At 31.0% G+C, this 23,677-nt stretch overlaps 1 long non-coding RNA gene across 1 annotated transcript; it reads right to left on the bottom strand.

Moving 5' to 3' along the window:
* Positions 1-2,757: 2,757 nt before the first annotated feature.
* On the bottom strand, positions 2,758-23,137 carry LOC120349773. The gene is made up of 3 exons (XR_005570407.1): positions 22,821-23,137; positions 6,582-6,734; positions 2,758-2,899 (listed from the first exon to the last, which is right to left on the bottom strand). It is a non-coding gene; the product is annotated as an uncharacterized LOC120349773 (long non-coding RNA).
* Between the last annotated feature and the right edge of the window lie 540 nt (positions 23,138-23,677).

The raw sequence follows: 23,677 nt of genomic DNA on the forward strand, positions 1-23,677 counted from the left end.
TCAGTCCAATTTCAAGTTCCATAAAAATTCCTGAACCTGAAAGAAGAAAATATCTCCTTTGTAAATAGGTACCTTATCACTTCAACCTCAACTTCTATTAAGATGTGAACTTTTGTAAGGCAATAAATTGTACATAATTAGTAATTAATGTCTCCACTATCAGAGTGTTCAGTCAATATTAAAATTCAAATCAATCATAATAGGCATGCAAAAATAAAATAAAGTACGCCTATATGTTAAATTAGGGCCCACTTCATCAATCATAGAACAATTATTATTTGGATAAGATAATACAGTTTTTAAGAATTATTATCCAATAAAAATCACAGACACATGATTCATATTCCCATCAGAAGAAGATCAATAATGGATTGTCGGATTGTATATAATCAGAGACAAGAAATATAGAAGAAAATATCTCCTTTTGTAAATAGGTACCTTATTACTTCAACCTCAACTTCTATTAAGATGTAGAACTTATATAATGCATAGAACCATAGATGAAGGATAAGCTATATTTCTTGTCTCTGATAGAACATTCTCAAATGATATCTCTGATTTTCAATTATTCATGAGAGACCTATAAAGTATCAAAAAGTAGAATTATTCAACATTTTATAATATTTTACAAGTCTACAAAGACTACAGGCAAAGCCCAAAACAGACTTCATTGATATCAAAAAAATTAGATCCAACTTAAAGACTACTGGTTGAAAACTAGTTGAAGATAGTTGAGAATAATTGAAGAAGATTTTATGCATAAAAATCGTTACAGATTCAGTCCTCTACTATGCCTATACTGTGCTCACTATGTTTCTGGAGTCAGACGGTGCAAACGGTGATAAGGTAGGCCTACTTAGTGTTATTAAGTTTGGCCAGAGACAAGAAATATGCTCCTTAATGCTCCTTTATCTATGGTTTGGCAGAGTTTCTCCAACTTGGAAGTACTACAGTCATATAACTAGATTTTACCACCTTGGGAGTAGGTGATGATAATGACCTTCTATTTTAGTAAATAAGGTTGATTACTTGATCAGAAATAATCATTTGAGCAAGGAATATAAAATAACATTCTAGATTCCTTGCATTTAAGGGATGTAAAGTATTCGATTACATAATAAATTTGAAATAAGTAAGTTTGACAATATAACGCAAAAGCCACCGTTCATTTGAAAAAATCCATTCTATAATAGCTGACATTTCATAAATAAGCTACTTTTCTGCATAAATTGACATTACAAGTTGAAAATTTATTTATAAAATAGAATTGTAGTACCCGTTTTTTGGAATTAATGAAATAGTAGAAAAAATACAAATTATAACAACTAGTTTCAGCAATTTGTATTTTTAATCTATCATTTTATTAATTTCAAAAAAGGGTACTATAAATATAATTTATAAATAAAAATAAGTAGCCCTGAATTCATACATTTAAAAAAATTATATATTTGAAAATCACAAGAATGTGTCTACTCAGACAATATTTTATCTGACACGATTTGAAATAAAGGTATAATAACTCAAGTCTGTAATACATCACCAATTTAGAGAGCATTTCATGGCTCTCCTAGATTAGTGAATTATAACAATTTCATGTTAAACACTACTAATATTTTTCATTTATTATATTATCTATTATTACTATAATAATAAAATTACTCATTGGTTTTATTTATCAAACCTACTATTTCTAGGATAATAAAAAATTGTCTAATTAATATTATTCCAACGAGCATCTATATTTGAAAAAAATATTTCAATTTGGTAATTGATGAATGATTGTATAACCAGTATCACAGAATGGGAGTTTATAGGAGTTTTCTCTGCCAGTATTAATGACCTATAACATGTAGTAAGTCTATTTATATTTGATTATTATTGAAATGTCACTTTCATTTCTACTGACCAGTGAGTATATGAACATTATCAAATCATTATATATTGTAGCTACTCAAATCAAGAGGACTACAATATATTATAATAATTTAATACTATTGACAATTTACACTATCGTAATCATTTTTAATTTTGAAATTAAAAACTTATTCGCGCAAATAGTCTATATTATTGGGAAAGTATATGAGAGAAATATTGATTGTTTAATAATAAACATTTGAGCTGAAATATTCCGATGTACAACGCGCAATGAATCAATGTATTGTATAGTTATTTGAGTCGTCATGAGATGACTGAGAAAAAATTAACATGAATTGAAAGTTGAAAATTGAATTAAAATCATACATTGATTTTTACATCCTTTATGAAACGTTAAAGTTAGGCTGGGCGCACACCAATTGGTCAAGACAAGACAAGACATGATCAGACTCGTTTAATCATGATACTAGCCTAGTTGCATTTTTTTGAACTACTATTAGGCTAGGCACACACCAGTTAGTCAAGACAAGACAAGACATGATCAGACACGTTCAGTCACAATACTTCACACAGTTGCTTATGAAGATATGTTTAATTGCAATGACTAATCAGTGTGAGTTGCGTCATAAGCAACAATGTGAAGTATTGTGACTAAACGTGTCTTGTCTTGACTAACTGGTCTGCGCCCAGCCTCATAGTGTTAGAGCAATTGGGAGTTTACTAAATGAGAAATGAGTGTCTAAAAATAAATTTCACTACGGTACTACACAAAACATAGATATCAACATCAACTTGGAAGACTGTAATTTCCGTACACTAGTGAAATTTCCAAGATAAACTTCTGAAATGACATTCATACATTTGAAATGAATGAGACACAAATTTAAAACTTGTAATAAAAAATAATATATTTTATATCATGATGTGAGTGAATAAATACTGATAAAGATGAATGGTTTTGGTAATTTCAAAAGACTTCAATTTCACTTGTAGATGTAACTTTCAGCTCCACCTCGTCCAAAACCTACAAAAAAAGATGAGTGATTATTGTCCTGTTTTAAAAATAAATTGTAACTCTCAGATAAATTCAATTTTATTTTTAATATTATTTTTTTTGTACTCTTATTACTGTATGTATTATGAATCATTGTAATTATTTTGTTATGGAAGCAATTTTTGGGAGAAATCCTGTATGCTTCCATGTTTTAAAGAATAAATAAAAAAATAAATTCTGCATTGACAAATTGGAATGATGTACTGTTCAATAAGTACAGGACAATTCGGTGACTAATTAGGCATAACTAATATACTTTATTACTGAGTCTATGTACAATACAATTATTATACTTCAATGGATCTCATAAAAGCTATACTTGATTATTATGATAATATACTTCTACAATTTGTAAAATAGATAACTTTTATAAATTCAGAAAATATCTTATCAAATAAATAATTTATAAGATTATCCTAATCGGGCTTATGTCCAGGGGGTTTCGATTTTATTCGATAACCATTCACCTGATAGTTGTCATTTCAAGAAATGCAAAAATTAAATTCAATTAAACTACAGTTTGAGATGGTAAAGTTAATAATGTCATGCCAATGTATCACAGTAGATACACTGATAGCCATACTTGGTTGCAACATCTCGTATTTTATTTCCTGGTGTGTTATATAATGATTTGTGAAATAGATAAATTATTGATACTGAAACTTAAATAGAAGGAATCATATCAATTAATGGTACAACCAAAGGGAACTGAATGCTTTCATATGATAATGATATATGAGATGTAGGTTAGGGTATGAATTATAATCTTCATCAATAATAGGCCTACATTATTATTCAATCTATTACATAATATTAGAGAAAATATGTCATTATCTTTCAGCAAGAACATATTTGTTTATTTTAAATTAGGGCTTCCAGATTTTACATAAAATTTTCTAACCACATTAATGTTTTGCTCTGAATGATAAAAATGAATATCTGGAACAGAGTCTGCTTAGCAAGGAATACCTGTGCGCAGGTAGCATGTTTAATCTTGCCTAATACTAATACAGTTACTGATTAACTTTTCATATCAAGTATGGTATGATATTATTGAAATAAGTTATATTTTTTTAGAAATTTTAAAAATTGCGGGAATAAAAATATTGTCATAGGCTTATATTTTCTTATTTTCAAGAATGATTCGCTTATTCATGGCAAGTCATAAATAATGAGTTATTCTACAGATGGAAATTACTGAGATATTGCAATTATTATTCAAATGCTAATGAATTAATAATTATTATTAAACGAAAATCCAAATTAAATGCTGTAATTCACCCCGAAGACTTCTGCTACAGCAAATATTGACTACAGGGTAAACAGCTAGATGGAAGTTCGATGAGCGCTACTATTCAAAAATTATTTGTCAGCCCGGGAATAGAACCCAGTACCTCCAGTGCCGGTCAGGAATGCTTGCTTACCCGTTCCCCAAACTGACAATCTCTGGATAGCAGAGCTCATTTTATACAAAGCCATAGCGGGTTCGATTCCCGGGCTGACAAATAATTTTTGAATAGTAGCGCTCATCGAATTTCCTTCTAGCTGTTTACCCTGTTGTCAATATTTGCAGTAGCAGAAGTCTTCGGGGTGAATTACAGCATTTAGTTTAATAATAATTAATAATGAGTTATTGTTACTTTCAATTCTGAATAGAATTCTGAATATCTTAATTTCTAATATGATCAATGTTGAATATCAGACGTAGATATGAGGTAGGCGGCATCCATAGATTGCTACAGTTTGAGTAGGTATACTCAATCATCAATGTTGAATTGTTTTATAATTGTCTTTATGCACTATCCACAACACTTACTCCTGATTTTAGTTGTTACCGATGAAAGTGTTTGAAATAATAATAAATTGCTACTGGATGGCTGAATGCTTTACTCGAAAAATGTTTTTTTTTCTGCTCAGGTTGATTCCTACCTGAGTTCCAGGCTTGTGAGTGGTTAATGAGACGGATGCTAATGAGAGATGAGTGGACCTACAGCTTTAGGTGGGTTCCTAACCACCAAGAAGCTCATAAATTATATTTAGAGGAATATGTTCTTCAAGTGGTCACCCTTACAACAACAGTAGCATAAAGCAGGCACATGAAATCAATGGATTTAAATTATTGTAATGAGTTTCAAAGCTCAATAAATTGCATAGCTCATTCTATGAAAATAACTTTTGAACTGATGAGGCCTATTGCACAATTTGCTTATTTTTGTGAAGGTGAGTCCTAGATGACAAGACCGTCTTATCGCACAGATTGGAACGGTATCTGTTTGAGGACAGTTCTACTAATAAACAGTTATGCTGCAAAATTACTCTCTGTAATTTCAGTCTGTAGTTCCATTCATCTATCAGCGTCATCCTTTCCATTACCCGCGCACAAGCACAAGGATTATGTGGGCATCATACTCAGCAAAAAACTTGTTTATTTTATGAAAAATAATGTTTTTGTACCGGTATCTCAAGACTTGCTGTTTCATTCTAAAAGATCAGTTCTTGGTTGATGTATATTTTTCAAATTGTGGATGATACCCATATCAGCTTTTAGCTTGTGCTTGGGTATGGTAATAGGAAGTACGAGGGTGAATTGATTAATCTATAGAATTTGAATTACTATTACTATTACTACTAAGTTTTTGCCAATTGTATTATGCAGATAAAAAAAGGAATATAATGTGTGGCAATCACCTCCAGGTCCGTACAGAGCTGCGTAACATGGCTGGTTGCAGTATGGTTTTCCGTCATGTTCAGAATGCCTTCCAGGTTCGAGGGTTTTGTTACATTTTTCACATCTCAAACAAGGTCCATGCCAATCCTTCCCCAATGATGTTTTTCTCTCAGCTGAAACAGAAAATAAATTTAAAATAATGGACATTTTATATATTTAGAACAAAACAAGTTATTAAAATAAACAGAATAAACATAAATCATTACGAATCAACATATTTTTATTGATATGCATTATAAACTTGCTTGGATACATTATGAAAAGCAAAAATTCATGATGCTCTTGAGAAATCTTTAAATATGAGCAGTAAGTTTTCTTAGGTAATGAAATATCAGGAAAAGACAGGATGAGTTGAGAGTTGAAAAATACTTAGCATGAAAATAAAAATACTCAGTATTGGATTACGATAGCCTACTGAACATTTTAATAGAAAGGATACAGTTATCATCAACACAATGTGTCATGGTATGATCGTCATTCAGTGGATCTAGCCTATCTAAATATGTATATTAAATCCTGGATAATATTTTTATAAGTAGCCTATATATATTTTCAAAGCATTCGTTTAGAACAATTCTGAGAGAATTTGATTCAGCAGGTCTCTTTATTTCATATTTATTGAATAACAAATACAACAAACTATATTCAAAAATAAATATTGATACAAATAATTGTTAATAATAGCAAAATTTGTTGATAATAACAATATTAGTATGGTTCATTTCAGTATCTGGAGAGGTTATAGCAGTTTAGAACTGATTTTACAAACGGAATAGATGATATCGGTAAATTGAACAAATATCACATATCATGACTCATATCAAGTTGATAAACTAGCTATATACTCCTCTACTGAAATAATAATTTCAAGGAAGAAGTTTCCAATAAGCTAATAAAAAAAGGAATATAATGTGTAGCAATCACCTCCAGGTCCGTACAGAGCTGCGTAACATGGCTGGTTGCAGTATGGTTTTCCGTCATGTTCAGAATGCCTTCCAGGTTCGAGGGTTTTGTTACATTTTTCACATCTCAAACAAGGTCCATGCCAATCCTTCCCCAATGATGTTTTTCTCTCAGCTGAAACAGAAAATAAATTTAAAATAATGGACATTTTATATATTTAGAACAAAACAAGTTATTAAAATAAACAGAATAAACATAAATCATTACGAATCAACATATTTTTATTGATATGCATTATAAACTTGCTTGGATACATTATGAAAAGCAAAAATTCATGATGCTCTTGAGAAATCTTTAAATATGAGCAGTAAGTTTTCTTAGGTAATGAAATATCAGGAAAAGACAGGATGAGTTGAGAGTTGAAAAATACTTAGCATGAAAATAAAAATACTCAGTATTGGATTACGATAGCCTACTGAACATTTTAATAGAAAGGATACAGTTATCATCAACACAATGTGTCATGGTATGATCGTCATTCAGTGGATCTAGCCTATCTAAATATGTATATTAAATCCTGGATAATATTTTTATAAGTAGCCTATATATATTTTCAAAGCATTCGTTTAGAACAATTCTGAGAGAATTTGATTCAGCAGGTCTCTTTATTTCATATTTATTGAATAACAAATACAACAAACTATATTCAAAAATAAATATTGATACAAATAATTGTTAATAATAGCAAAATTTGTTGATAATAACAATATTAGTATGGTTCATTTCAGTATCTGGAGAGGTTATAGCAGTTTAGAACTGATTTTACAAACGGAATAGATGATATCGGTAAATTGAACAAATATCACATATCATGACTCATATCAAGTTGATAAACTAGCTATATACTCCTCTACTGAAATAATAATTTCAAGGAAGAAGTTTCCAATAAGCTAATAAAATAAGGAATTTATGATACTTTCAAGTTCTTCAAGCTTAATGAAATCATCGTAGCCTACTCAAAAACCACAGCAAATAGTCTACATACGAGTATAACATAATTTATTTTTCAATTAAATTTCAATATGAAACTATTCGGAGCATGAATATTATTATCGTTGTCACTCTATATAATATGATATAGTTATTGCATTGTGAAAAACGTTATTTTTTAAAATAAATCTTGAGAATTACAAAAAGTGACAAAAATTTCAAATAAGAGAATAAAATGAAGCGAAGAGTTCAACATACTCTGGAAATAAACAGAAAATACTCTGAAAAACTGATATTTAAAATTGGAAGAATATTCAATAATAAGGCAGGGCACAGTCAATATTCCCTAGCTATCTACAATTAGAATATCAGTATAAAGACTAGATTGAAAATTGAAGAATCGTTATCAATAATTCTTTCACTCCACCACTGAATAATGATGTAGAAGACTGTATCCCCAATCAATAAGAAATCCCCAATCTATATTACATAGCTTATAAGCTTTCATTCCTGCGCGCTTGGGGAATGTATTGGTTTCAGTTTTATTCAGAAAAAGTTTCATGAGAAACGCTGCTGATAGGGAACGAGTTGATCTGCCTCATAAGCGAAAAAGCGGCGAATTTGCAAGGCGAGGACAGCGAAAGGGAAGAAATGAATACGATAGTATTTCGCTGATTTCCCAAGTCTCCCTTGATGCAGTCAATTCATGACGCCTGGTTGATGCCAGTTGGGAATACTTTTCCATCAAGTAGAAATCCATTAAGCTGTCTCTGAACTAATTTCTGCAAAGTGAAGCTACCAGCGAATCAATGCCCATGAAATAAAATATTATGCACGGCAAGGTTTTATTGGTAGTTAGTAAGAGTGTCTAGAGGGGAAATATGAGGCATAGAAATTTCAGGACCCTGTGGTGAGGCAAAATAATTCTTTTGAAATACTTGAAAAATAATTTTCCTAATTAGAATGTTTCAAAAGATGTCTGATGATACTTCTATCAGCTTGAGGATAGATGTTTACAAAAGATTAATGTGTTGAAAAAATTCTCAACTAGAATATTATATGTTATCACTAGAGGATTATTCATTGAGGATGTAAATGTCAGGAGTTGCACAAGGAATGTGATTATTAATAAAGTAAGTAGTCGAGGTTTAATAAAGAAATAACAAATTGGAAGGTAATACAAAATTGAATAAGCCTTTTCTCATACAATTTTGGGAACCTAATAAATAATACTGATTTTATTAATGCAACTTGACTTTTGACTTATCACCACTACTGATTTCATTACAAAATGAGATGAACTTGATTAGAAATCTGATAACTACTTCTTGTGCCTGAACTTAATAGAATTTGTCGCGCACTCTAATTCAAGTTGAAAATTTAGTAAGGAAGAATAAAAATTTAGTATAATATGTAAAATACTGGAAATACTAGTATCTTGTACTGTTGTACTTCAACTCATTTTCCATTAAACTTTTTGTTATCTGTACATTCATGATAGTTTGATATTATCTATTTGGAAACGTCATTTATCAATCTATATCTATTTATATTAGAGTAAAAAATATTATATTATGAATATTAATATGCCTACTAGCCACTAGCCCAGTTTTCTTCTAAGAAATTTCAAGATTAACTTTTTATTGTTTTGATTCACATATAATCAGTCTCTTGAGTAGTACTCTATCCAACAAAATAAATCAATAGAATATGATATAAGGTACGGTACAGTATTATTGAATTAAAATATTATCGATTAGATTCATAGTTTCGTCAATTAATAACATACTACTTATTATTGAGATATTATCATTATAAATGATAAGGATCATTCAAATGCTGAAAATTGAATATTGACATTTGATTTTCATTTGTTTTTGATTATTGACGAGCTGATGAGCAATTGGCGACAAAGAGTAGACTCTGGTGTTAAAATTGGGCAGGGAGTCTTCCTCAACTCTCTCATGTTTGCTGATGATACAGTGATAGTTCAGGAAAGTGAGGATAAGCTACAGATGTCAATTCATGAGCTTCAAGCTGTAAGTACAGATTTCAATATGATTATATCAGCTCAGAAATCGAAAGTAATGGCATTTCGGGGCAAGTGGCCCTTACGTTCCTAAATAGTTCTGAATAATATAATAATGGAACAGGTGAACAACTTTAAATATCTCGGCTGTGATGTATCCTATGACAGAGAATGTGATATACCTCAGAAAATAGGAAACTTTAACTCAATTTGTGGAGTCATTCACCGAAAATTAAAGGGTAAGGCCAGAAAAGAGACTGAGATTAAGTTCTATAGGACAATGGCCATCCCTTTAATGACATACGGTAGTGAGGTATGGACAAAGACCAAGAATGATGACTCACGAATTCAGGCATCAGAGATGAGGTTTCTGCGCAGCATTCAAGGATACTCGAGACTAGACCACATAAGTAATGAAACAATTCGAAGTGAGTGCAATGTGCAACCATTAACAGTAATCATTAAAAAATACAGATTAAAATGGACAAATCACCTGCGCCGTATGCCACCAACTCGTCTTCCACTACAAGCTTGGAAGTTACAGTTGGATGGGAAAAGGGACGTCGGAAGACCGAGGAAGCGGTGGACACCGTAACAGGCTTTACAAGCCTAGTCCATGATGGATGATGATGATGATTTTCTAAAAAGGATGATCGTCCATTTTCTTGCTTTCTTGCAAACAAGAGATTCAAATTATAAAATTCGGCACCAAATTTCATAGGTATGACAAACCCATTTGTTTTTTAAATATAATATGCTGATAATTTTTTTATGATAGTCTAGTTTAGTAGTATTTGGCATGAATATTGAATGAATTTAACTCATTCATCTCCATCAACTATATACCGGTATTCATCTTTAAGTAAAAGTAAATTAGGACTCAACTAATTGGTATTCAACTTATTTTTAGGAGATTCTTAAATTTCAACAAACACATATTAAAATATCAAATAATAAGTATAATATTTATCATGAGAGACCCAGATTTATCCAAAGCCAGAGAAAAAATCAAAATGAAAAATTGATGAAGTAGTATAAGAACAACAAAGGAAGTGACGGCAGGCAGAGTCTGCACTGCACGTGCTTAGCATAGCTTCAATTCTAATTAGTATTCATTTGTGGTAGCTCATAAAAGCGTATTCTACTTCTGAATATCATTCGAAGACGTGTTCAAAAATCTATCCAATGAATATGGTGATCAGTTAGGACCCCACACCCGTCTCTGTCAGGAGGTAAGGCAGCTGGCCGAAGGAGGAAGTGCAAGTTCCTCTTTTGTCTGCTTGCCGAAGTATACAACAATGTTCACAGTCATCAGAAGAAGAGGCAAAGACAATGGCAAAGACGTGTAGCCATGTTTGAACAGCTAGTGCGACAAGCAAGCAATTATTTCGATTTTCATGCCCAATTTCACAGATCTACATCTATTTACACCTGGGTATTTGTGTCTACTGTTCAACATCATAGCATAGACTACAAATTTTAAAAACTCGTAGACTTGTGCATACGTTTAAATTTGTTTTAAATTGAATACAAAACAACCAAGTTTTATCATAGTTTTATGTAGTTCAGCACTATGTTGTGACACTAGTACTATAGAGAAACAATAGCTTAAGTAGATATCCCATGGTACAGGGCGTTTATCTCGCAACTTTTACTGTTATCTCAAGCCGATAGTCCACATAGGTATTTCTTTCCCAAAAAGCTGTGTGACGCTGGTAGTCTCTCATATTGTGCCGTTCATACTCTCTCACCCCAACAAAACAGTAAAAATCTACAATAATCGATAGTAATAATTGACTTGAGATAACAGTAAAAGTTGCGACATAAATGCCCTATACCATGGGATATCTACTTATGCTATTGTTTCTCTATGCTAGTAGGTACTGTATAAAACTGTGCATATAAGGATACAATTATTCAGAATATATTCAACTGGAACATTCATCCAAAATTCAAATGAATTTGTTAAAAGTGATTACAGTGGAAGAGTGGTTGACAAAATCTTCAATATTTATCGAAATCAGACACCTGTATGATTAAGCTACAAGGTACCACAGACAAGAATCAATCAATCAATAGTTTATTTTTCCTTCATACAATGCATACATGAATGTCTATAATTACATAAATAGAATTAGCAATTAACAAAATGAGTTAAAAGTGAAATAGTATTATTATTAAATACGGAAAGTCCCTGAAAAGGTTTAAAGACCTGAGCGCTGGGACAAAAAGAAAGGATCCTTATTTGTGATGGTACCGTACGTACCTTCTGTGCATATAAGAATGTAAAAATTTACCTGTAACTTTATATTTTTGGGAGTATGTTTGGAAGTAATTTTTCAAATAATATTTAGTTTATGGAATTGACATTTATGAAGAGAATGAGGATTCAGTGCTTATTGGAAAATTACACTAAATAGGCTTATGCTAGAGTGTGCAGTTTTTAGAAGAACAAATTAGTTATTGAACTGATAAACAAGTGGTATCCATTTTTAAATCTAAATTTTCTATTTAGGAAGTGAATTGAAGAATTTCTATTTATTGTCTCTTTTCTGTTTAGGGCTACTTACAATATAAATAGTAATACAAATCTCAGTAGGTACCCTTTTTGAATTATTTTATCACAACATGTTTCAAAATGGTATGAATGTCCGAAACATGTTGTGATAAAATAATTCAAAAAGGGTACCTACTGAGATTTGTATTTCTATTTATATATCTGTAGTCAGGTTGATAAATAAATAAATGAATCACTCATTATGTAAAATCAGAGTTCTAGTCACCAAATAGCCAATTACAGATAGCGTAAAGGAATACAAGCTTTAAAAAATGCATTACAAAATTCCACCGCCTCAGACATAAGAACGAAAGTAAGTTCATAGAAACGATTAAAAAGTAGTATATTTTTGGGAAATTGATAATCATTGAAATAGGATTGTTTGGAATAATTAATTACTAACGACAAGATTTATAAGTTTTCAACGCACTTTAAACTATTGAGAGGCCCAACATTGATATTTTTAATAGAATTATTCACAAGTTTCAATCATAAAACCACTTGTTCCTTACTCAAATATCAAAGTTGATTTTTTTCTGTTCACCTTGAAAATATCGTTTTTCAGCATACTTTCTAAAACACCCAAACAACCACTAAATTTAGATTTATAGATTAATTTTACACAAACTCATTTAAGGGAATTATTTTGATTATTTGCGTGGTATTCGTCAACTTTATTAGAAAAAGAAATGAACAAAAGTTTCAAATTTTTGGGAAGGAAATGTAATGAAAAAATCAAATCGGTGGGAAAATATTTCAAGTTACTAAAAATTCAGTAGGTGACAAAATGAGTCATGAACTCCTTAATTTAGGGATGAGGATTAGGAGACAAAAAAAATTAACTGAATGGAGTGTGGTAAAATCAAATATCAATAAATTGGGGTCTTAGGATTAGAATTTATGATAATATAATTTTCAGCACAACAGAATACGGTATTGTTATAACCGTATGCACTGAACATTTTGTTTTAAAAATATATAGGCTACCTACTTGAAAATAGAAATAAACATAGAAATATGGTTGCTTCAATCACTATTACTTTTTACTTTGAACTTCATCTTGTTAAATTAGGGATCAATTTATTGAAGCGTTTCTCAGAATATTATCATGGGACTAAACAACTATTAAATATTATATTTTTTTGAGAAGTTGATATTGTGGTAATTATTCATATTGAATGAAAAAGACTGAGAAATCATGCTATATGCTGATTATCAATAAATCAGTGTTTTTTGACAATTTCTCAGTCTTTTTCATCCAATTCAAAATTAAATATTATTGATAAACTTATAGCTTCAACTGTGTTATAATACACAACAGCCTGGAAATTGACCCAGGATCTGAAACTACTGTATCGTGGCTAAGATATTATTGATATTTAATAGAAAATGAAATTGATACACAATACTACTTTTTTAGTTTTATGTAGACAAAACTTAATTTTTGATGATCATTGGAAATACATTCCAGTATGAATGAATAAGCGCTATAATGGTAGAGTAAGGACTTACTTTTCTGTACAGATCTACTGAAATTATTGAAAGTATAGTTTCAATAGTTAAAAGTTATCAAGTACCAAATAATTATCAATTATTTCCAGTTCTAAACATATTAAGTGCCCTTTTCATTTCATCAAATAACAACTAGTTATGAAACACAACTTTATTAAAAATTTTTGATGTGATAAAATAAATAGGGTAGCCTACTTGGTAACTTTTATTGTGTTTCAGTCGAGTAAGCTATTATTTTTTCAATCCATTTTCCACTTTCCATTACGAATTGCTTGTCGATGATAACTCTTCAATACTCAATTTTCTATTACATTATGAGAGACAATAGCTTATTGTTCGAACTTCAAATATCCAATAATTTTACACTCTGAAAAAAATGTTGAATTTCACAAAATATATATTTTTACAGTATACAGTTACATAAAAGAACGCATAATATGTACTGTATACTGTATACTTCCACTTGGTATTCATATTATTAATCGGCCAATTATTATGAGTTATAACTTACAAATTGGATAAAGCTAAGAATGCGTACAGTACATTATAATGTTATTGTCATTACAGTACCTAACGAGTTCCAGCACTCCAGACACACTTCAAAATTAGTATAAAACACTCTCACCAATGTATAGCATGAAATGAAATACAGAACCGTTTGACGTTAAGGTATATATGTCATGCTACACATAGGACGCAACATATTCAAGTAAAATAAAGTTATTTTTTATTTTAATGTTTGTCTGTCATATGAGATTGAGATATTATGCTCTTTCATTCTGAGAGCCACTGTATATATTCGAGAACCTCTATTATGTAGAGATTTCAATTAATAGATATAAAAATATCAACTTATTTTTTATTTCAATGTTTGTCTGACATACGAGACTGAGATTATGCTCTTTCATTCTGAGAGCCTCTATTGTTTAGATTTCAAATAATAGACATAGAAAAAAATCAACTTTTTTTAGGTTCAATGTTTGTCTGTCACACGAGATATTATGCTCTTTCATTCTGAGACCCTCTGTCTGTAGACAAGACTCTCTATTAACACTTCCTCTCCGGAGAGGCACTTATTTTATTTGGATGAGGGTGCTGGTTTTCCAAACAATTATCATCATCTAGACAAGTGGACTCTACTTGCTGAGACAATAGAGGCGTCCACTATATGATCACTCAGCTATGGGTGGTTTACTACAGTAGTCAATATAGAATATCTAGTTATAATTAGAAACTTGACATTTATTTGAAAAAATTAACTCTATTGTAGCGGAGAAACACAAAATACGTTGGTAGCCTTTAGCTTGGAACTAGCCTTGTACGATCTTAATAGTTGCATGAGTACTAGCTCAAAAATGAAATAATCAAAACCAATCTATAATACATAATAATCTCAATGAAATAATTAATACTAACATATAATAAACATTATCAATTTTTTCAAAGTAATAGCATACAAGAAATATTGCATGTATTTTGTATGGTATTGAAATTTCATTACCTGTACTTCAAAACTACCATATAACACATAGAGCTACAGAAATAATAATAGCATAAGAGAGAGCTAAATATTATTCAGTAGAAAAGTGTATTGATGCTGGGAATAGCGGATTGGATTAAATATAATCAATGAAGTATTCAAAATTTGTATTGTAAATCAGGGGCTTTAACTTAATTCTTGTGTGAAAATGTGAAGGAATTAGAAAAATATTTCTCATCAATTGAATTAGAGATTTAAGCTGTCTTCAATGTTCAATTATTCCCAATTGAATGACATTAGAAGAACAGGAGACTAAAATTAGATTGCTTATCAGGATGTATCTGGCAGATGTTATAGACGTCATACTCATACTCAAATAAAAAATATACTAGCCTATTAATGTTCACATCTTCTAATATTTTGACACAATGAGTTCTGTGAACCAAGAAGCCTCAGTCATTCTGTTTTTTTAAGGACAACAAAATAAGAACTAAATAATAATTATTATAAGAACAAAATAAGAATTAAATAAGAACTTATTTAATTTCTTGAATTGAAATTCAAATGTTCTGTATAGTTTGAATTACACAAGCTGCTATTGATCTATAATTTTACATAGATTTTCACAAACACATACAAGTTTGATACAGATTAACAAAAAGAATACATGCAAACAACAACAATAATACACATTAAAACAAAATAAAAAGAGAGTAGTGTGAAAAAAGGGTGGAGGATTGAAGGGTTTTTCCAACTATGGTTATCCATGTATTAGGAAAACCTTCAATCCTTGAAAAGGTGAAAAAGGTATCAGGAAAAGTAAATAAAAAATTAAGATTATTTTGATATTACTTAGTTGTCTGTGGTAAATTGAAAATTACTGAGGGCTCAAATCTATTACTGCTGAATTCTAATAAATCTAAGCAAAATGTCAAGTAAAAGTACGGAATAATATTTTTAAATTATGTTACGATACTACTTGATCGCCTGTCTGTCTGGTTTTTCCAACTATTGTGATCCATGTACTAGGAAAACCTTCAATCCTTGAGGAGGTGAAAAAAGTATCAAGAAAAGTAAATAAAAAAGTAAGATTATTTTGATATTACTTAGTGGTCTGTGGTAAATTGAAAATTACCGAGGGCTCAAATCTATTATTGCTGAATTCTAATAAATTTAAGCAAAATATCAAGTAAAAGAAGGAAATAATATTTTTAAATTATGTTACGAGATACTACTTGATCCTGTCTGTCTGTGTTCGGTGCTAAAATTAATACAGACATGAATATTAATCTGATAAAAGCTTCCAGCGATCCAGCAATACTATAAGTTGAATGTGTCTATTATCGGAACGATCTATGATCTATGGTAGCCATGTGTGGTCTGGTCCATCTATATCTATTAGGAGATTTATAGCTACCAAAGCAAGTTTGGAGGTCATAACCTTGCGATAAGTGGCAGGCAGATGCCTTTTTTAGTTAATATTACATAAATAATTGACAGTGTTCTCCAAGCACACCACTTCAATACAGATGATCAAATCCCATACCATTTTGCTTCCATAATCTTTCAAGCTCCAAAAACTCAAGTTATATAATAATATCGCTTCATTACAGTTTCAAGAGTGGATTATAACTTTATTTGGTTCATCTCATCTAATGAGTGCCAATAAGGCTAATTTATTCGTGGCCAAAATGCCCAAAATATGAATTCAAACTATATAGGACAATGAGAACTCTGAAGTAAGTAGCATTACACAATAAACACTTTCCATGAAATGATAAATAAATATAGGTCGGAAACAATCAAGATATTTTTCTTGGAAAATTTATTTTTCATTTATGGTACTATGGTTAATGTAAAGCTCTATTCTTTCTACGAGTATTTAATGAGAGTGCAGGCAGAGAAATATTCCAAAATTTCGAGGTAAAGCAGTAAAAAAGTGCACTAATACATGGTTGTAGATGCACTCATGAAACAGTTTTTGTGAAAAATAATTTCATTTATTTCATTTCATTTAATCATTCAGAATTACACAACTTACAGAAAAGTTCCACAGGTTTACGCCCAAAAGTGTTCCAATTCTAATTTATACAACAGTCCAAATGTATCTAAGTTATCGGTTATGTGTCACTTCAACACATATTTAATGGAAAATATAATACTGTCAATAGTATCACTTGAATATACCAGAATTTTTGAGATTTCAGTATATTAAATTTTAAGGTGAAATAAAAAGATATTGTCAGTTCCACATAATGTGACTATGAATGATTATGTGGAACTGGCAATATCGTTTTCATTTCAACTTGATATGTGGAAATTCCACAATATATATGTTAATAGTGTAACTTATATTATATATCTTTGTAAGCAAAACTATTTACTGATTTTTTTTTTGAATGACAATATTTAAGTTTGTATCAATTCAAAAGAGATATTGGAGTGGTGACCCAAAAGTAAATCTGTCATCCAATATCCTAAAACTTTCTGAATATATTATTCTACAGAATGTCACGGTTCTGAGTTAACACAAAAAATATCAACATTCTTTCCTGCTTGTTATTTGATAGGGATAGTAGTAGTAGTATAGTGACACCACCATACGGGGTGAAGTGGATCAAGCAAAAACCTTTTTTTTCTAAGTCAATTTTGAGCAAAAAAAAATGGACTCCAAGTCATTGGAAAGTAGAAGATTGAGAGATGATATATTATTTTCTTCAGAATTCTCTCTAAATTTTGAAGCACAAAATATTAGAAAAAACTGCTATTTATGATCCACTTTACCCCGGATTACGGTACAGCAACTGCAAATTTAGTATTTCGATTGAATAAACCACTTGATAGAAATCAAGACAATTTTTTAACAGTGGTCTTCGATTAGAAAACATGTTTTTAATAACACATAACTGAGATATATTGCTTACGAGAGATTTCTAATAAACGAGGAAGACCGTAGTAGATTCAAGCGTAACAAAATAACTTTTTATCTTACATTCTAAAATATATTTTCTGGTGCCAACTAAACATAAGTTTTTAAAGAATATCTTGATCGCTTTTTACTTTTATAACCGTACAGCTTACAGCTCTGTGGATTTTGAACAAGACCAAGAAAATACTAAAATAGTAGTAGCTACATGACCTCAATTTACTGATGGTTTGTAAACAAATAACAAATTTCCTGTAAAAATCAGCCTTCCCAATAATATAAACTCCTTGATAAACAATGACATTCTATTACCAACTTAACGCTAAACTAGTTTTTAACTCAAACTGGATTAGTAAATGCACTGAGAGAACCGATTCAAGTTTGAACTTTCAGATTAACTTAAACTCGATTACCTTAATCGAGTTTAGCAATCTATACTGTGCAAACGGCCCTAAAAGTTCAAAAACAGAAAAAACGCTTGTTATAGCCCTTACTATTCCATCCATGAATTTTGATTGAGAACTAGTCCAAAAAAGGTAATCGAATGTGAAGGATTGACGTTTTTTGAGTAAGCCTAGGCCTAATTTTTTTTAAATTTTAATTAATAAAACTTTTGAAGCACTGTCACTATGAGAATCATTTGATAAATTTCAAAATAAATAGTAGCCTAGTGATGCAACTATATCAAACATATTTTAGACTAATAATGTTTATAATGATGAAATAACACTGTTGAGCGTTGTTCTATCATAATGATTCCACTATTGAACTATTGCCAAATGAATTATTATGAAATGAGCTGTTCGGAGGCGGTGCAGCGGTACCCTACAAGGAAGCACATTGACAGTCGGAAAGCAAAAAGGATTGAGTCATTAGGTGGGAGTGGCAAAACAGAATTTGGAGATAATGAATGGGAAGAATTAATAAAATTTTGTAAGATTGCATTATTGCATAAAAAGATGACGTACTGTAAAAAAAAAGCCGCTTCGATGCAGATAAAATACTCGAGTGAACAGCAATTAGTATTGTTTCAAGGAAGTTTCAGCAAAATGATGATGAATCATTTTAGCTTTGATTTGATTGACAAATATTTGAGTTAATGTTCAAAAGTTTATTAAAGTTGTACTCAGTACCTATGATATACATTTTTTTCTAAATTTGGATGATCAGAGATATGATATAGGATTGATATAAAATACAAAAACATTTCAATTGGGAAGACAATTTATAAGATAAATCGTTATCTAAAAAATTGCCCACTTCCATTTGCGTATTGGAAAAGTTCTTTCTTTTTATAACATCTAAATCCCATGAATTGATATTAATCTAGATACACCATAACATTTTGTCAATATTTTACAACACTTTATACTTAATAGTTAAATATAAAATATGCCTACGGTATTGATTTTTTTTTCAGATTGGGTTTCAGATTTCAGTGTCCTATCTTCATTATTATATCTTATTAGGTGAACTTGTCAATAATATTTGTGAAATTGCTACTTTGTTGGTGTTGTGCTGGCGTACATTTGAAAAAAAGTATAATTTCTCTCCTAATTTCAATAAAACATTTCTTCTTTTCTAAAGGCAACTATACATCTTTCAACATTTATCTCTTAAATGTGAAACGTCTTCTGTGTTCAGAGTGACATACGCAAATAACGTTTGTTACAGATATTTTTTCTACGATAAAAACAAAGATACGGTCTTACAATATTTGTCACTTCTCTTAGGTACTGTGAAGTTTTTCCAACCAAGTTACGAAAAAAGAAATGTTGCTGTTGACACTCTAATATTAATAGGAGTTCATGAAGTCGTATTGTTTAAAGAGAAACCAATATTTTGACAGTTTGAACACTTGCATCATAATAGCATAAATATTTCGAAATTTTCAAGAATTCTCTAAGAACAATACAATAAGTTATATAATCAATGTCATTCGAACGATATTGTGAGTCTTGGTAGGATGGACAAAAACGAAGTACCTAGTTGACCATAAATGATATTCTACTGGCCTTGTTCTCAAATTCAAATTACCATACCAAAAATAAATTCCAGCACGTTTATTTTTTCCATACTTTTCTACAAATAATACCTCACGTGCTTCTACACATTGATACAAGCTGTAATTCATATACAGCATGAATATGTAGAGTAATAATGTCTTATTGTGAAGTTCTTTACAAAAATAGGAAATCCATTATTATTATGATTGATGAAGGAAAATATTCATAGTAGTTTCTTAGATCCCCTTTTATATCAATTATTGTACGCGGTAGTTTTAAATATGTGACCTTATTTTATACAATAACCCAGAATGGGAATAAAGAATTAACCAATATCTTACAAAAAGGAAAATTGGTCAATTGTTTTGTATATATATCAGAGTCTGTTGTATGTCTGTTAGTAGCATTAGAATGAGGTAGCCTATTTGATGAAATTTAAATTACAAAAAATACTTTTTCCTACAGTTACGTTGAAAAGTGGCCATTGCTGCACTGATTACAGAACGCAAAGAATCACTTTTCCGCTCTAGTGCGGGAAAAATTTTTCTGCACTCCAGATTTGCAACATGGCAAAATACTTAGTAGGTTATATGGAGCAACAGTGCAGCAAAATCAAAATGAAGTTGGTAACAGTGACTGCTGTGGCTGCTATAGTGAGCAGAGGTGCAACGAAGCACAACGCGCTAATTATTACATTATATATTATAACCAAGGACAACGAGGACTTTAGGATTTTAGGATTAAGGTTTTTATCAATAATAAAATTACACAGAAAAACATTTGATGCATTTCAGGCAATTTTACCCATAATTACCCACTTTTCATATTCAATGGTAACTGTAGGAAAAACTTAATGTGAAATACGTGCTCAAAGTTCCTCTGCTGCACTCAAGAAACCATTCCGTAAACGTTTCTTTCGATGCAGCAAACTGACACTTTGCGCACTAGTTGCACAATAGTTATTTGTGCAACTAGTGCGCAAAGTGACAGTTTGCTGCATCGAAAGAAACGTTTACGCCCGAGCCGTAGGCGAGGGCGGAATGGTTTCTTGAGTGCAGCAAACGAACTTTGCGCACGTATTTCACATTAAATTTTTCCTACAGTTACCATTGAATATGAAAAGTGGGTAATTATGGGTAAAATTGCCTGAATAATGTATGTGTGTTTGAATGGCGGGGGGCAGCTGTGTGGTGTGTGCTGTGGTGGCACTGTGCTGTCGTTGTCCTCCATTATAATATCTACTTAATAATTAGCGCGTTGTGCTTGGTTGCACCTCTGCTCACTATAGCAGCCACAGCAGTCACTGTTACCAACTTCATTTTGATTTTGCTGCACTGGTGCTCCATATAACCTACTAACTATTTTGCGTTGTCATGCTGCAAATCTGGAGTACGCAAAGTACTCACTTTGCGCACTAGTGCGGAAAAGTGATTCTTTGCAGCCTGCAATCAGTGCACAAATGGTCACTTTTCAGGGTATCTGTAGGAAAATAACTATTTCACACCAATATAAAGTGCATGATTGTTTTTAATTTGTTCGTTTTTTGTTATCATAATCAAGTGATATTATTCAATACTATATCACATTTCTTCCAAACGTTTTTTCACTGAATGATTGGCATGTTGTGTAGGCTAAACGATAGCAGACTGACAACAATGACATAATGACAACCTAGCATTATGAACATGATAAGAAGATATTCAGTGGATGATTATGCTTTTAGAAAGAGAACGTCAATAGAAAACTTCATAAAGCCTACAATTTATCCTAACTTGAAGGATAAATTAATAGTAGGTGCGGTTAAAAATTCTGCTAATTGGGAAATATTATTATTGAGGATTACTATTATCATATGAACTTTTTATTGTTGGAAAAATCAAGTCCCATAACTTTCCAGACAATTCGTGTAATAAGTTACCATGTCCTAAACAAAATTAAAATTCTATATTACTATATGTTGTTTTATTAATTAAAAAAAAATCTACTTAATCTAATCTATGGTATGCCCAATATTGGGCTTTAGCCTTGTAAGAAAAATTAAATCAAAGAAAATATTTTTCTCTATTCCATTGGCTCTTATCTACGGACATGCACGGAATCACATTATTTCCAGTATATTATAGAACATTAATAAAAATATAAACATTCTCAGGTACCAATGATTCATAATATGAAATACCGTCATAATAAAAAGTGAGACATTTTTTTCAAAAAATGAGTCACTTTTCAACTATGATTTAATTTACTATTATCTACAAAAATTACCGCACATCCACTGCCATATACACATATTAAGATTCACAATCTTTATGTTAATAAACAGTCTTATTTTATCCCTCACATATAATATTTATTATATTTTTTCATCGCCAAAATATTTATTGCAGGTCACAGCTCACCAAAAAATCAAAAGTTACAAACTCTGGCCTTATAACAAACACAATACTAATGTTTAATTTATTAATACATTTTAATAATTAAAAATAATACAATGTATCGGTTATGTTATAACATACGGTACCTACTGATAAGAAGATGAATAAAATTTAAAGTTATCAACGAATATTTATTAAAAACTAATAGTAAAGAAGCAAAGAAGAAAGTGAATGAATAGAAGAGAATACGTTCTACATCAAAAATATGTTCACCGGTGGTTTAAATGACCTGCTGTTTACGCGTAGGTACCGCAGTTCAAAGAACTAATGATTAGAGAACTCCTTATCTACCGGAGCTGACATCGTGTTGTGATCTCTGACTTACCAAAGTAAACAGGGTTTGTCGCACTTCGGACAGTTGGGCATGTTGAAATGTAGGCCTATAGTTGTGAGATGATGAAAAAATAATACTGCACTCGGTGATAAAGAAGATTCACGCCTATCAGTAAATACAATGGTTTTTTGGACGCAATCGCGTCGACAGTACACTGGCTCAGTACAAGTGGAAGTGAAAGAGAGTAGGCTAGAGACTAGCACAAGCACAGGCAACACTGACAGAGGCTCGACAAGTGGCTGACTTGACTTGACTCGTGGATGTGTCTTCAATCCAGTTAGCTTTTGTAACCTTGACTTCTTCGAGTGGCCCCTCTACTCCTCCCCCACCCCACCAACTCCAACTCATTCAACCCACAGCGCACATACGCCACCCGTTATAAAAAATATTACCTCACTGACGGGTAGCACGAGTCATAAGTAAGTCAATACATTCAGGAATGTAGTAGATTTGATATAATAAATATTGTAGTTTATACTCATGTTCTACTAAATTCATCTTATGCAGATTTGATAACAAAAGCAACACAAAGGGACTCGCCACCTACACATGATTTTGAAACTTTTGAATGGTAATGAGGTGGTGGGAGATAATACAAAAATTTCAGTTCATTCCATATCCTATAATATGGAGGAAATGCTACTTATGCTTACGACTGGAGCAGCCAATAAGTTAAATGTTAGTATAAGCTATAAGTAGGCTATATGTCCCAGTTGCACAAAAGCCTGTTAAATTTCAATCATGATTAAAGCCACGAAAACCAATCAGAGAAACCTTCCTTTCAAAAATATCTCCGATTCAACCTATCTCTGATTGGTTCTCGAGGCCTTCAATCATGATTAAGATTT

The sequence above is a fragment of the Nilaparvata lugens genome, chromosome 2 (genome assembly GCF_014356525.2).
Source record: "Nilaparvata lugens isolate BPH chromosome 2, ASM1435652v1, whole genome shotgun sequence".
Classification (NCBI taxonomy): Eukaryota; Metazoa; Arthropoda; class Insecta; order Hemiptera; family Delphacidae; genus Nilaparvata; species Nilaparvata lugens.